This window comes from Sciurus vulgaris (genome assembly GCF_902686455.1).
Source record: "Sciurus vulgaris genome assembly, chromosome: 11".
Taxonomy (NCBI): Eukaryota; Metazoa; Chordata; class Mammalia; order Rodentia; family Sciuridae; genus Sciurus; species Sciurus vulgaris.
The window spans coordinates 116,487,463-116,503,787 of record NC_136472.1 but is presented as its reverse complement, the minus strand read 5'-3'; the positions used below and the strand labels follow the sequence as shown (position 1 = coordinate 116,503,787).

Below are 16,325 nucleotides of genomic sequence, written 5' to 3'. Positions count from 1 at the left end.
CAGATGGAAAACAGAACAACCAGGAACTGGAGAAAGGTGGAACACTGGGCAGCAGCCATGGCTGGAACAACCCCAAGGCCCTGAGGAAAGAGAGAGGGGGCCTGATGAGGACTGGCCCTGAGAGGAAGGCTTCCGGTCTCACAGCTCTGGGCCCTCCCTGTGTTCTCTCCTGTCCACAGCCAGCGAGATTGACCACTGAGTAGAGCTAGTATTGGAGTTCAGAATTTGAACCTCAAAGTTACTCATAAACCCGGAAGAATACTAACTTCTGCACTGAAGGCGTAGAAGGGACTTAAAATCTGGGAGCTGTAAAGATAGTAAACTCTTCCTCACAAAACAGCTGTCTTTCTTCAGTTTCCACACCTCTCCTAATTCAAGTTGCACTAACATTTCCTATCACCTACTCTCAACCCCAACGTGCAAAACTATCCATGGGCCAGCCTAACAGTTAGACCTGGGTGGAAGGGGAAGAATTTGAATTAGTGGTCTTTAGGAAGCACAATGGAAGACATTTTATTTCCCAAAATATCTCACACTTGGCTCCCTGATGCCACAAATTACACAGTTAGAGGTACATTCATTTGGCTTAACCCCAGTATTGAGCTACCATAAGCAATTTATTCAGCAAGCATCTACTGAATACCTTTGTGCTCTGCATCGTGCTGGGCACACAGACACAGTTTGTGCTCCCCAGGCACTTAGCCGTATCAGACATGTAAGAATCAGGTCTATCAGATTATTTTCTGGAAGCATATTTTAACAGAAGAAGAAGACTATAATGAGACCACCTAAGGAGGAGCTGAGTTGGGCTGGGTTAGCTCTGAACAGAGAGGCAAAGACCAGGATGCTGAGGCAGTGGCCACCGAGGACAAGTCTCACCTGCTTGGATCATTCTCACACTCAATAATATGTTCAGCATCTCTTCAGAGCCAGGTACTGAGGATACAACCATGAGCAAGACAGGAAGCTTATTTTCAGTGTAGGAGACAGACAACAAACTAGACAGCTTCAGTAAAATCTGACTAGTGCTACTCTGGGTGGGCTCGGGACACTAAAAGGGCGTGCATTAGGGGCACATACCCAGACAGGGGGAGGGGTGGACAGGGAAAGCTTCATGAAGGGAGCAAAAATCAGAGGAGCCGGGGCTGGGAATTCAGTATTTCTGAGATGGGAACGGCATTTGCACAGTTCCTAAAACAAGAATATGGTTGCCCTCTCTTGTCCACAATTTCACCTTCCTCAGTTTTAGTTACCTGCAGTCAACCATGCTCTGAAAATATTAAATAGAAAATTCTAGAAACAGATACTTCATAAATTTTTCGATATATACCATTCTGTGCAGTGTGATGCAACCTTCCACTGTTCCTCTCCATCCCACCTGGGACATGGATGATCCTTTGCCCAGTGTATCCACACTGTATATGCTCCCAAGTGCTAGTCACTGAGTAAACATCTCAATTATCAGATCATTTGCCATGGTATTGCAGTGCTTGTATATAGGGTTTGGTACAGAGTTTTCAGATACCCACTGGGAGGCCTTAGATCTCTTGGATAAGAGAGATCATTTTACTATTATGCTCCGGAGTTCCTCAAATTAGAAGATAGAACATCAAAGTACAGCTGAGGCAAGAGTGCATGTCACCTGTGGGACTAAGCTAAGGCTGGCTAACTTTTCCTGCTAAGGGCCAGATAGTAAATATTGTAGGTTCCGTGGTCCTTGTGGTCTGTCGCATCTACTTAATTCCATTGTAGCAGGAAAGCTGCCGCGGGCGATTGGTGAGCACATGGGCACAGCTTTCATTAAAACTTAATTTACAAGAAGAGGCAGTAGGATTTTGCCTATGAGCTGCAGTTTTTCAACCCCTCATCTAATGAAGGGGTTGGAGCCAAGCAGAGGAGTCTAAGATATTCCCTGATGAAATGTAATATTTGTGGCAAAAGAATCCTAGGGAGGGAGCAGGGGCATCTGAATTCAATTCTTGGTCTGGTCACAGACTTAGGGTAATGTCCCTGAAACATACTTTCTTTACCCATAAAATGGAGGAGTAGCATAAGATGGTCTCTACAGCCTCTTTTCTATGACAGTCTAGAGCAGGAGAACTTAATCTGGGCACAGGGTTGCCCTAAAGAGTCTACGGATAATAGTGAACTTGAATAAACATTGGGTTTTTAGTTCCATTAATTTCTAACTGAAATGCAATGTTTACTTCAATGTCAAGTGCATGCAATAAACCACGGTATTGTGAACAGTACCTGTGACTATCTCCAGTAGAAATCAGATATTTCTATATCAAGTTATAGTTGATTCACATATCTTAAAATGTCAATCATATTCATCACTTCTTTGAATTTGGGGTAGCTATTAAATCTGCAATCAGCACTTGCTATTTAATATATTAATAAAGACAGATTTTTATATCACAAATTGAATTTTAGAGAAATTTGATAACCATATTTTAGTATGATTATTTTTCTTTGTAATCATGTGTAATTTATTTTCATTAAAAGCAATATTCTGAAAAGGCATTCAGACTTTCCCAAATAGTAGTTAAGAACTCTGGTAACTAATTATTAATTTATATCTATCATACTGACAAAATACTTTTATAAGAAACAGATCTGACAAAAGAGTTTTTTCTCATATACCTGATAAAAATGAGAATGTTTAGCCTTTTAAAAAGTAATGTGGTAATATTCTAAAATCTTAACATATGTACAATATAGTCTGTAATCTCACTCCTGGAAATATAGCTTATATAAATAAAAATGTCAGTATCCCCCCCCAAAAAAAAAGATAGATGAACAAACATTATTTGTAGTGTCAAAAAGGAACAAATAAGCACAACTGGAAACAAAAAAGAATGCCTATTGCTAAGGGAATATATGGGAAGTGATTTTAAAAATTCCCCACAGTGAAATATTATATAGTCAGTAAAAGGAGGCAAAGTTTACTACATGTCCTGGGGGAATTTCCCTCAAGTATCATTTGTTGAGGAAAGAAGTGAGCAAGTGATAAAATTTTATTCCATTTAATTAGAATGTGCTGTGACAAAAGGTCTGTTATATATGCATGATGGTGATGCTGCTGATGTGTATGTGTGTGATGAACATAGAAGAAGATAGAGACAGACATGTATTAGGATGCTCATGTGTGTTGCAGGGAAGGAGGTGAAGCTGATGGAAAAGAAAGAGAGAGGAAGAAGCAGCAAAGCAAAAACAAAGAATGATCACATCAACTCCCACAAGAAAGCTTCATATAATATGATAGCATTTTTGCAATGATGTAAAGTGATATTTGTTTGGATTGAGGAGAAATATTTCCCTGAATCCATCTGAAAGAGCTGATATCAGATAAATGCAGGATGGGTTCACATTCTCAGGGATTGAACGTTTTCAGTTAACTGTTAATCCATCCAGTATTTATTGAATCCTTCTTTGCTCCAAACTGATTTCTGACATCTCCGGCAGCTTATTTGGTAATTTAAAAGATAAATCACAACAGCCAAAATGGCTTTATTTTATAAGTGAATCTGTTTATTTTGACACAAACAACTTATTTATTCACTCATTTATTTGTAAGTGCCAGGGACTTTGAAGAAAAAGGAGCAAAAAGTACAGGAAGGGAAGACTAACTTTTCCTCTTTCTCCAGTTTGTTCCGTTGTTGTTCATTGATGTCCAGTGCTATCTTTTCTCACGTCCTCTGCTTACTTCCTTGCAGGCTCACTAAATTCTCATAAGATAAGATCGATGCCCCGCACATCACAGACACTCAATAGTGGCTTACAGAGCCATGAATGCAGATCCACTTGTCACACCTCTCAAGGTCAGAAGGGAGGGATGGTGGCTCCGGCCAGGCGCCATCCTGCCCAATGACCTAGAAGCTCAGGAATCCGATCAGGCCACTTTGCAGAGGCGTCCACCCCACCAACTGCCCACCAGTTTCTATTCCAATGGCCAAGAATGAGAACAAAAGAAACGAAACGCCAGCAGCTTTCAGTCTGTCCTCATCCAAGTCCACAGCTTCTTTGTTTTTACCTATTCAGATCTATTCTGGGACTAGGGACCAAGGGAGAGTCTGAGTCTGTCCCACTGCTGTTCTTAACTCTTAGTCTTTCACGGTTTCCTCCTTGTACAGAGTGAAAGATGAAGAATAATCCTAGACATACGGGATTCTCAGCCCACATCTTTCAAATAGGGAGAGGAGTGCAGGAACAATCTGCATTTTAGAGAGAATAAATTGGTGCACATCAGCACTGGAGGGCAGAAATAGCATGCAAGTCTCACATGTGAACTCAAACTTTTCTAGTAGCCACGTGAACAAAGTAAAATGAAACAGGTGATAGAAATTTCATTTCTGTAAAATGGAACAGGTGAAATTAATCTTATATTTTTTGTTTAATCCAATATACTGAAATATTATTATTTCATCATATAGAATATTAAAGTTTTAAATAAGCTATATTACCTTCTTTGAACTCTAGCGTGCACTTTATATGTAGAAGTCTGAACTTGGACTAGCCCCATTTCCAGCATACAGTAGCCATATGTGGCTAATATAGGGCAGTGTGCAGACACAGATAAAGGGAGACTAACAAGACCACAGATGTCATTTACAAATCAAGTGAAATTCACTTCAAAAAAAGGAAATTGTGTTGTAGACGTGTTTCATGGGACATGGAGCTGAGAAACCAGCATCAACCCTTTGTCAGCCCCCCAAATGTGGAACTCGGGTTCTGCTGTGGCCCTGCATAGTGTGTCACCCAGGAAAACCATGTCCAGCCATCAATAACAGAAGCAGCTGGGGAAGGTTATGGAGAAGCCGGGTTGTCCAGGATGGAGGCGGGAGCAGACCTACTCAGGGCTTATAAAGCCTGTGTCAATAAGAAGCTCCACAGTGGCTTCCATCTACTGTGAGCCCTGACAGGAAACGGACCCTGTAAGCCAGACAGATTACTGTGCAGCCACCCAGCCTGCCTCCCAGTCCAGCCCCAGTGAAGCTAGAGCTGTGTGGAAGCCACTTCTCAGCTTTCTGAAGGGTGAGAAAGGGGAGGAACGAGAGAGGCCATGAATGCGCTGGACCGTCCAAACCACAAGCCCTAGAGTTCCAGGTCACTGTCACATTCATCCCAGAGCAAGTACACGGGGGGCCTACAGGGGCGGGGGCATCCTTCCTGTCTGTCAGGGTGCCTCTGAGTCTGCATGGTTTTCCTCTTGGTCCTTTCAGTCACCCTGTTCAAAAAAGTGGCCGTGATCATTCCTCCTCATCTGGGACCTTCCAAACATTTGGTAAGTTCTGTAGGCAGCCAAGGGTTGTTCATTGTCACAGTTGGAACTATATTTGGATAATATGGGCTGGGGGCTCCTATGGGAATCCTCAGGACTTGATAGCTGGCAAGGAGGCTGGAGAGACACAGAAGAAACTGTGGTAAAACAAAAGTTATCCTATAAAATTCTGAAAGGCAGGAGAGGGATCTTGTGTGAAAATAGATTTGAGAGTGGGTAGGAAACAGGCTTTGGGGCTGGAATTTACCCCACCTCTGTCCGCTTTTAGACGGGAAGTCCAGGCCCCTGCTTGATGAGTATGAACAGCCAACTGTAAACCTGAACAAAGGCGGTGTCAAATCAAAGCATGTGGAAATAGGGCACCTGGGATTATTCGAATGGCGCTAGGCTGGCTAGTTAGCAGGCGTCAGGCAAGTCGCAGTAGCACTGAGCCCCATTATGTATCTACAAATAAAGAGGCCTGCCACCTCTGACGGCATTCAGATCTATTTCTGAACCTCTCCACATTCCATGTATGTCACAGGCTCCTAAACGCTCACTAAACGGACAAGCAGCACATTCCACACAGCGGGCAATGTGCCTCTTGCTGAAAATGCCAAGGTGCTAGAGGCCCATTCTAAGGAAAGGACCAGAATGGCCTGAGCTAGCTGGGGAAGGGCAGAACTGAAGACCATGGATCCCTGGAATTTGGGGATCTCACAGCCCAAGCACCCCAAGTACAACTCCCCAGCTTCCACGTGCTCCTGGGTCCTGAGCTCCGGCATCAGGCTCCCTCCAGCCCACGGTGTCCCCTCAACTTGGAGAATTTCTCAAATGCTCCAGATTTTCTGGCTGGTTTAACAGCCTTATGGAGAGGTTAAATCTCAAATTTAAACTGTCAAAGCTGTTTAAGGTCTAACAAATCCTCGATAATCTGGTCGAAACCAGGTTCTGTTAAAGAATGAGATACAATGGAACATCATAGTCCTCTGGTTTTGGCAAAGTCCCCGTTTTGTACAGATGTTAAGAAACCTTGGCATAACCTTAGAAAGCAATTAAACATGCAAGGAAATAAAGGCAGTGTAATTTCCTGGGAATGCCTTGTGCTCTAATTCCTATCAGTCCTGGAAACTCAAAACAGTGACTCCTGGAAGGAGCTGTGCTAATGTAACCTGGGGGTTCCATGCTGGGAGGAGCTGTCAAGACACCTGGCTTCTCTTGTGTCTTCACTTGATTTCTAATTTTCTTGAGTCTCTGAATCTTGGTTTCACTATCTATGAAAAAGAAAAAGCAGTCTATTTTCTACCTAGCAACTACCAATGTATTATAGCAATAATATAATATTAGAGTGACTTAAATAGCAGGAGGGTAACACCAAAATAGTAAAAAGGACTGCAATAGGTTGATAGATCAAGTTTCTCTCCTTTATTTTTTAAGAATTCTGAAATACAATTGCATTAATCCACTTCAAGAAAAATCGATTTATTATAAAATTTAACATAAAATAACTTGATATTGATGAACACTATCAAAGAGCAAATCACAGTCAATTCTTAATTATCCATGAAACACCGAATTTCCAATCTATAATTTTCAAATTCCAAATAGAATTCCCTTGGCCACAAAGAACATCTCAAAGACAACCTCAATCAATCAGTCCATCAAAACATATGAAGATTATGTGTCTAATTTAAATTTTGAGCTCAGTCCTGATCTGAAGGAGTGACGTTGGAATAACGTATGTAACAAATGCAAAGGAAAAACTTGTGGTGGTGACTAAGGGTCAAACTGTAAAGATCAAACTCTGGAATTAATGAATGTTCCATAGTAGTGATGAACGATGTTATGGAAAATTGAGGTTCAATGAAGCCTTGAAAAATGGATCACATCTCTCTGTGAGACAGAATAAGAAGGGAGGAGAGAGGGACTATTACTGACTCCTACTATTCCCAGGCACATTATAGGTGGCTTTGCAAATGTAACCTTAGAGACTGCTCAGTCACCTGTGAAGTAGCTGCTGCCAGTTTCCCCATTTGAGAGATGAGAAAACAGAGCCTCAATTATGGTGGTGTGTGTAAGGAACAGGCTGCAGTGATTTCTCCACTGATTCTGCCCCCTCCCCACACACCACTTTGTAATCTAGATTGTTAACTTTCTTGTCAGTCATTGGTTCAATTAGCCTGCAGGCTTTCACTATTTAAGGGTAGAACTATTTGTTCTCTTTTCTCTCTCTCACTTTTCCACTCACTCTCTCACTTTCTCGCTCTTTCTCGCTCTTTTGCCCTTAAGAGCAGACACTCTGTCTGCTAATAAAGTTTCTTGTGTGAGTTCCTGTGTCCGGAGTGGTTTCTGGGTGCTTTCACTGTGCTCATGAGAGAATGCAGGAATCTGCTGATTATAAGAGGCAGGTGTATCTGGGGGGCATGGTGAAACAAAAGAGAATTAAATAAAGAGGGATCAGATGATAGCTGTGCCAGTCAATATGGCAGCCACAGCCAGTGTGACTGTTGGCCACTTGAGATGGGTCCCGTGTGACTAAGGAATTGGAACAGTGAGAACTATTTTTTTATTAATCATAACACAACATTACTGTTTTGGTAGGACCACATTAACCACTGAAAATTTAGCTTCTAAATTAAGAAGTGGAATAAGTTTTAAAATACACATTGAATTTCAAAAACTTTGTAAAAATGGAATGCAAACATCTTAACAATGTTTAGAATCAATTGTTAAAATGATAATACTTTTTAATACAGTGGGCGAAATACAGTAATAAAAACCTGTTCTCCCAATTTTTATGTGACTACTAGAATTTTTTAAATTACAAATGTGGCCTTTTTAATGTTTCTATTGCATGCACACAGAGGACATAATAGGTCAAACAGTGGTGAGAGAAGAAGAAAGTCTAGTAGGAGTAAAGATGGTTGAAGTGTCTTCTACCAGAATATACGTTCCATGCCAGTGGAGACTTTGTTTCTGTTCACTGATGTGTCCTCATACCTACAACAGAACAGTGTCTGGCATCTAATGGACACTCAATAATTTTGACTGAATTTCCTCCATTAATGCCACCAAAATGCTGGCTCAAAAGCGTGGTCTTCTCTCTGCTCTCTTTGGTCAATCCCAAGCTACCATTCCTAACTCTCTGAAAGCACAAATATCTATTCTTTGCTTTTCAGGTCGTCTGTCCCTGTACCTCCCACCTCCTTAGGTCTTAGTTCCTAAATCATCTTAGCTGCTTATTTGTTGGTATACCCTGTGTGTGGTGCTCAGTAGGTATTTAATATTGTGAGAAATGTTTTGTGGAATGTGTCCAATTATTTATGATTCACCTCAGTCCAAGAATGCCCTAGGCAACTTTTATGCCCTCAGGTCCTTTCCCATAATGCTTTAAGGACTCCCCCCAAACTGTGGGACCAAGTCAGACTCCAAGTGCCCCATTCTGGTACTCACGCCCACCATGATGCCGTGGTCTGGTTCCTCCCTTCTCTTCCTTCTTTCCTGCCTCCTCTCATGTCTCTGCCCTGCTCCATTCTGCTCCTGCTACTCTTCGCTCCCTTGGGATATCTTTTCTCATCCATTTACTCAACTCCTACTCACTCTGCAAAGTCTAGATCAAGTCCTGCTTCTCCTCCAGGGACTCTGAAGATCATGTCATGCAACAGTGAACATCCCCTGCTCTGTCCTGCAGGTCTCCCTATCGGCACTCAGCACTCCCTGACGTTCACTCATTTCACAGGTAACTTATCAGACCCCTGTCATGATTATCAATATTTTCTTTCTATACTTGCACTTTATCCATTATGCTGTAGACTCTTCAGAAGACTAAGATTTTAACTTGGTCTGAGCCCATGGCGTATGTATGTTAAATTACTTATCCAAAAGGACATGGTCTGTTGCCTGCCTCTGTGCTGCTGTACATATTGCTCCATTCACCTAGAATGCCCTCTCTCCAGCTCTAGTTATTTCCAAATGCTGGGCCAACTCTTACTCATCTTTACATAGATGAACTAGTCTGATCTGTCCCTCCTTTGGGTCTCCTCTACCTCCAGCACACTGTACTTGCCCAGCTCTTACTCTGTGTGGTTCTTCTTGTCTCTTATTTGGTAAATGATTTTCACCCCTAAAACCACTAACAATAAAATTCTGTCATATATTTAGGTACTTGATGGTCTTCATGAGAAAAGCACTAATTAAATCTATGTAGGTTTTGTAGCCATTGATATACCAAATTGATCTATGGACTTCAGACACACCTTTTCATTACTAGTACCTCTGTATCTGAACATGTTTCCTTCTTTTCTACCCTCATGGCACCCATGTGAAGTTGCTATGAACGCAGCCACGTTGCATTTGAACTAATGAGTTCTGTTTGGTGCTTCCGCTGTTGTTTCACATATAGATCCATCTGCACATATAGATCCATCCAATGCCCTAAACGTAGAAAGAGATGAAGTGAATTCATCAGTAACATACATCCAGTGTTCACTGAAGGGTTCCATATTTATTGCTTGTAACTGCTATTCTTTCAGTACTTCACATGATTAGAAACAAAAGAAGAGTTAAGATACTTGATTAAAAATGCAAATTCTGAAAAATCATGAAGATTGGGAAAAGAGACACTGAGGATAGCCCAGTGGTTGCCAGCATTTTCTAACCAAAGTGCCTTGGTTCAGATTTCAGTCCCCATTTCTTTCTGGTTGTGTGCCCTTGGATATATTATTTTATAGCTCTAAATCTTAATTTCTTCATCTATTAAGTGAAGATAATAGAAGACCCTAACTTATAGTGTGTGACAACTCTAAAAAGATGTATGTAAAATACCTGGCATACTGCTAAGTATTAACACATAGTAAGCACACTATAAGTGAATAAATGATGTTAATAAATATTGTGCCAAAACACTAGAAATAGACGCTTGGCATTCTGTCTAGAAGCATCTTTAAGGCCACAGTATAGAAAAAAAAAAAAACAGTCCAAGCAAAACACAGTCTTGCTGAATTGAGCAGACAGAGTTCAAACAGGCTGAGGCAGCGGGAATTTGTGGAATAGAATCCATTGAGAATCTGCACAGTAGAGACAAAATACATTTTTAAAAATCAAAACTAACAAGCTAAGACATTGTATATATATATCAAATTATTACGCTGTACTCCATAAATAATGTACAATTATTTTATGTAAACTACAACAACAATAAAGCTAAAAGAATTTGTCACCAGTATATCTACAAACACAATAGTGTTAAGGAAGCTCAGGCTAAAAGAAAATGACATTAGATGGAAGGTAGATTTGCACAAAGAAATGAGCAGCACAAAAATGGTAAATGTAAGAGTAAATGTAAAACATATTTAAATAAATTGAATTAATAACAAAATCTTTCCAAAAAGTAAACTCCAATCTCAGACAGTGCTGCTTATGAGTTTTATTAAAACTATAAAAGAAGAAATAACATTGTTTTCACAAAAACTTTTTCAAGACAATTGAAAAAGAAGGACTACATGCCAACTCATTTTATAATTCAGAAATACAATGCTATGAAAATCAAATAATAAAATTAAAAGAAAAGAAATTTTCAAATCAATATCCTGTATAAATAGAGACACAAGAGTATTATTCAATATTAGCAAACTAATTCAGAAATGTATAAAAAAGGGCATCATGATCAAACATAGTTTCAATAAGAATGTGATGCTGGTTTAACAATGAAAATCAACTACTGAAATTCACCACATAACCAAGAAAACAGTAAGACTATCTTGAGATATTCAGAAAAAGCATTTAACAAAATTCAACACTCATCCATGATTAAAACTCTCAGCAAAGGAAAATTTTCAACCTGGCAAAGGAAACTTTTCAACCCATGAAATCCTGCAGTTAACTTCTGACTTAATGCTGAACACTTAAGTGTCATTTTTGCTTTGTTACCGGTATCAACTTTCACCAGTCAGTCATCTCGGTACTTGAGGTCCTAGCAAGTGACACAAGGAAAAACATGTGAAAAAAGATGTAGCTAATAGAAAGGATGTAAAATTGGTTTTAATTACAAACCATGTTATTATGTGCATAGGAAATCCTAAGGAACCTAAGAAATCATTGGATCTAAGTGAATTTGGCATGTCACAGCATGCTAGATCAACATACAATAATCAATTGTATTTCTATACATGAGCAATGAAAAAATGGAAAATGAAATTTTTAAAAGATGTGGTTAGCAATAACACCCCAAACCGTTATATACTTGGAAATAAGTACAGAAATATTTGTAAAACCTATATGTTGACAATGAAAGCAAAAACATTGTTGAGAGAAATTAGAGAAGACCTAAGTAAATGCCAAGATAAACCATGTTCATGAATTAGTAGCAGACTAAATGTTCTCTCAATTAATCCCTAGAATCAGTACAATGTAATTTAAATTTTTAAACTTTTTTTGTAGAATTTGACAAGCTAATTCTAATATTCATATAAAGGTAAAGGACCTATAATAGACAAAATATAATTTTAGATGAAGAACAAAGTTGGAGGATTGTGCTATCTGACTATGTTTACTAGAAAGTTGATCAGCACAGTCAGGTTTAGGTATGAGGACAGGCATACAGACAGGGAGAGAACAGACACTCACAAGTAGAGTTAGCTGGTTGTTCAACATTTCCATCAGCTAACTCAGTTAAATTGCCAATGGGGAGAGAAAAAGACATTTCAAAAACTGGTGTTAGAATAACTGAGTATTTTTGGAGAAAACCATAAATCTTGATTTTTACTATACATCACATATAATGGGTAACTTAAAATGGGTAATTAATTTCAACCTAAATTTTAATGAAACTTCTAGAAGGAAACATAGGACAAAAAAAAACTTATCAATCTTGGGGTAGGCACAATTACTTAGGGCAAATGAAACATTGATCATAAAAGAAAAATGATGAACTGAACACCAACGAAATTAAAATTTTCTGTTCTGCTCTTTGAAAGACACTATTAAGAAAAGAAATAGGAATGTTGTAAACTAGGGTGAGAAGAAAATACTTTTCCCAAAATTAACATAGAATGAAACCAAACTTTTACATCTTGGCAATAAGATTACTCATAATAATCTTATTATATCTAATAATCTTATTATATAACAATAACATTTGTAATAACAACCCAATATAAAAACAAACACAAAAGATTTCAACAGACGCTTCACAGATGAAGATATATGAATGGCCAATATGGATGCTCAAACTCATTGGTAATCATGGAATTAAAACTTAATTGCATAAGAGACCACTACATTATATACATTAACAAGTGTTGGTGAGTATGTAGAACATTACTTCCGGGAAGGTAAAATTAGGTCGCTGCATTGGATAATAAAGTTAAGCATACACTTAGTTTATGATTGGCAATTCTATTCCTCAGCATTTTCCCAAGAGTAGTGAAATATATGTCTACTCAAAGACTCATACAGAAATATTTGAGTCTGATTTCATCATAAGAGTCCAAATTGGAGAAAACTCAAACATCCATCAACAGTGAATGAATAAGCACATTGTGGGAAATCCATACGATGGAACACTTCTCAGCAACAATAAGAACAAACTACTAATACATGGTTTGAGATTGATCTCATGAGTAAATCTCAAAAATTTTATGCTGAGTAAAAATATCCAGATATGAATAGTGTATTTTGTACGATTCCCCTTAGATGAAATCCTAGGACAATACTTTACTAATGTATGTGCTAATGTAGTGACAGAAAACAGATTTGTGGTTGCCTGGGTCTATTAAGGGGTGAAGATGGCGCACAAAGGGTTCTGGTAGAGGGTGGGAATGTTCCATCTTGTTTTAATTTTGGTTGTGTTCATTGAAGTGCATGCATTTATCAAAATTCATCAAAATATACACTTTAAGTGAGTTTATTTTAATGTACTTCATGTATATGTAAATATATCTCCATAATGATTTTTTTAATGGAAAAAGATTGTGCAAGTTTGATTAAAAGTGCAGGGCTTGGTTCTTGACCTTGCCCTACCCCATGTTTTTACATAACAAGAAATCGTGTTTATCAAATTTATTGTTGGCACATAGCTGGAAGAATTTATTTTATTTATTTATCCAACAAATGTTCTTTAAGCACCTACTATGTGTTCGGCTATACTGATGAATAAAAAATAAGATCTCTATTCTAATGGCATTACATCCTTATAAGGGAGGCAGATATTAATTAAATAAGTAAAGTGTGTGATGTTAAGGGAAAAGAGGCTGAAGGTTCTATGAGAATCTATAAAAAGGAACCAAAGGCAGGGGAAGCGTCCCTGAGGCAATGACCATCCCTCTGGGAGCTTAAGGATGTGCAGGTAGGACTTATTTAATTGAGGAGCACGTGTTGCATTACACAGTCCCTTTGTGGGAGAGAGAAGCACTTTGAAGAAACTAAAGGAAGATCATGTGATTGAAACCTTAAGAATGAATGGAGATGATGTATGAAAGGCAGGAAGCTATGTGCAAGCCACCCAGGGACCCTAAGCAGAAGCAATAAGGAGTAAATTCAACAGTCTGGTTAGCAATTTATCCTAGGCTGAGAGCAGTGGTAGCAAGGAAGTGGGAACAGGTACACACAAGAAAATAGTAGGTAAAATCAACAACTCTGGGGCAAAGACTGGATATAGAGGATGAGGGATGATAACAGGTCAAGAATGCAAGAATGACGGCCAGGTTTCTGTCTTGGACAACTGAAGTTAAAAGTTTTTTGTTTTTTGTTTTTTTTTTTGTTTTTGTTTTCACTGAGATAACTATACAAGGAAAAGAAGCAAATCAAAGGGTGGAGAAGATGAGGGGCGTATTGAATCTGTGATACCCGGAGGACACATGATTAGACTCATGGTCTTGAAGTTTTGGCTGTCTGGGCTGGAGCTGTAGATGTGGCAGCCATCAGGATAGAACAGATCATCAAAACCTTTGGGAGGATGAGATCACAAAAGCAAGAGGTAGGAGGAGAGAAGAACAGGGACTAGGACAGAGCCAAGAGAAAAATCAACATTTAAGGCTTGTCCAGAGGAAGCAAAGAACAATGGGAAAGAGGATCCAGGAAATGGAAGGAAAAACAGAAAAAAACAGAGGCTCTGGAAGAGAAGAGGGCATTCCAAGGAAGATGTAGTTGGGAATTCAAAGCTACAGATCCACGCTTAAGACCAGTGGGAGCGTGGTGATGATGACAACTATGACAATAATGTGACTGAGAACTTACTTAAGAACACACTAGACACTACCCACTTTTTGAAAATATTCTGGTCGTCATTCACAACAGTAGCATTTGGTGCAAGAAGGGGTCACAATGCTCTAGATCTCAAGTCAGAGGGAATACAAGACTCCCCCCTCCTTTTCCAGGACTCCTTCCCACTGGCCTAGCCTGCCAGGCCATCTATTTCTCCAAAACTGCCTCTCAGGCCACATGATGCAAATTCTCTGCTCTGTGGGATGCAATGTTCACCAAAGATATTTGAGACTCTGGATTTATGGGTCTCCTTCCTGGCCTACCCTGAAGCCAACTGATTCTAACCAAGTATGTTTCTAGGGAGAAAGCATTTCTATTCCACCAGATCCTGGTGCAGAGCCCCTCCCACCCCCAGCCTTCATTATTCCGCCTACATCACATACTTGGTGGCAGAACTTGAGCAGAAGTTATCACTGCATCCTGTGGCGGGTGGGGTGTGGGTATGTTGAAGGGGCGCATCTCTAGGTCCATCCTAAGAGTGACCTCTCCTGCACTCTCCTCTTTTCTGCACCTCTGAGAGTCTCTTAGCCTGGCATCCCTCTCTTTTCTCCCGGGCCTTATATAGTTATGCGGTTTCACAAGTAACCAGGCAGACTGTCTGCCAGGGCCTCTAATCACCCTGCTGCCAAGGCGATGGCTGAGGCGAGCTACAAACTCGGCGTTGGAGCCAGACATCCAATAGATCTATTTTCTGCTTCTCCAGCAAGGCACCCGAGACTGCCCCAGGGGCCCCTTCCCAGCACCAGCCGCCGGCACTACACACATGCTGACAACGAAACCAGAATGCCAGAGTGCACGGTCCAGTGCCTAGGACGCAGGAGTCGCGGCACTTGAGCCGCTGCGCACCGCGCACTAAGAAGACGGGCAGGTGCTAACCCCCGCCCTTCTTCCTCTTGGTGCCTGCGCAAGGCTGCAGTTCTTTGTGTCTGAGTCTGCTCCCGGTCTGCGCTAGACTGGGTGGGGTGGGGGAAGCCGGAAGCAGCGAGTCAGCGTCTGGGTCTTGAAAAATGCCTAGAAGGGTGGACATTTTCATTAGAATAAACCCTTGCCCATTTGGAGAGAAGAGTACATGGGCAGCGGCCTTCCCCTCCCTGACTTTCTCCCCCACCCCCAACCATGCCCACTCCCAATCAGCTCACCTCGGCTTCCTGGTTTCTGTACCAACCCCCCCTCCCTCCTTGGTCATCTGGATCTCGTTGTTCCTGCATTTCCCCAGCTGCCTGTCTGCAGTCACAGCCCTGCACGTGCGCATCTGCGCACGTGCTCCCGCACCCCCACCCTGTGGCCCTGTACCCTGAGAACCCCACACCTTTGGCAGATTCTCAAGGCAATTCCTTCCCTGGCTCCAGGACCCCCTTAAAGAATGAGCCCTTTATTCCAAAGTAGTAATAGAAAGGGCCTTGGGGATAGTTAACTGGAGCAAAAGAAACCACCAGGAAGGACTGCATTTTTGTATGGGAGAGTGGGTGGGCGCCTTGTGCGGTTTGTAACATTTTTGTCCTTCCTAGAGAATATATTATATAAAGAATCTACTTCTCCATTTTGGGGGCTTCTCTGATGGAAGGTTTTTGGAAAGAATACACAGGGAACACCACGAACAAAATGTATTCCCCTCATTTCACCTAAAAGGTTTTTGCTACATTCAGTTACTGCTCCTTTTATATTGTATATGTTAACCAATGTGCTCAAAAAGATCAGCTAAAATCTAGGACACTGTCGCTTTAAGAATCTAGACTAAAACACCTTAAATGAACTCTGCAGCAGACAGATGAAAAAAAAAAAAAAAAAACCCCTTCCCTGG

At 40.5% G+C, this 16,325-nt stretch overlaps 2 long non-coding RNA genes across 6 annotated transcripts in view; one reads left to right on the top strand and one right to left on the bottom strand.

Moving 5' to 3' along the window:
• The window catches only part of LOC306640385, a 138,870-nt gene extending 123,074 nt beyond the window's left edge, over nt 1–15,796 (bottom strand). The window contains exons 1-2 of the long non-coding RNA XR_013757801.1: nt 15,664–15,796; nt 14,908–15,535 (exon numbers count right to left, since the gene is read on the bottom strand). This is a non-coding gene — a long non-coding RNA (uncharacterized lncRNA). The remainder of the gene's footprint in view (nt 1–14,907; nt 15,536–15,663) is intronic.
• LOC306640382 overlaps nt 1–16,325 on the top strand; it is a 42,691-nt gene that overhangs the window by 754 nt on the left and 25,612 nt on the right. The window contains exon 2 of one of the 5 annotated variants that reach the window (XR_013757798.1): nt 5,226–5,287. The exons of the other annotated variants lie outside the window; for them this stretch is intronic. This is a non-coding gene — a long non-coding RNA (uncharacterized lncRNA). The remainder of the gene's footprint in view (nt 1–5,225; nt 5,288–16,325) is intronic. 5 annotated transcript variants of the gene reach the window in all.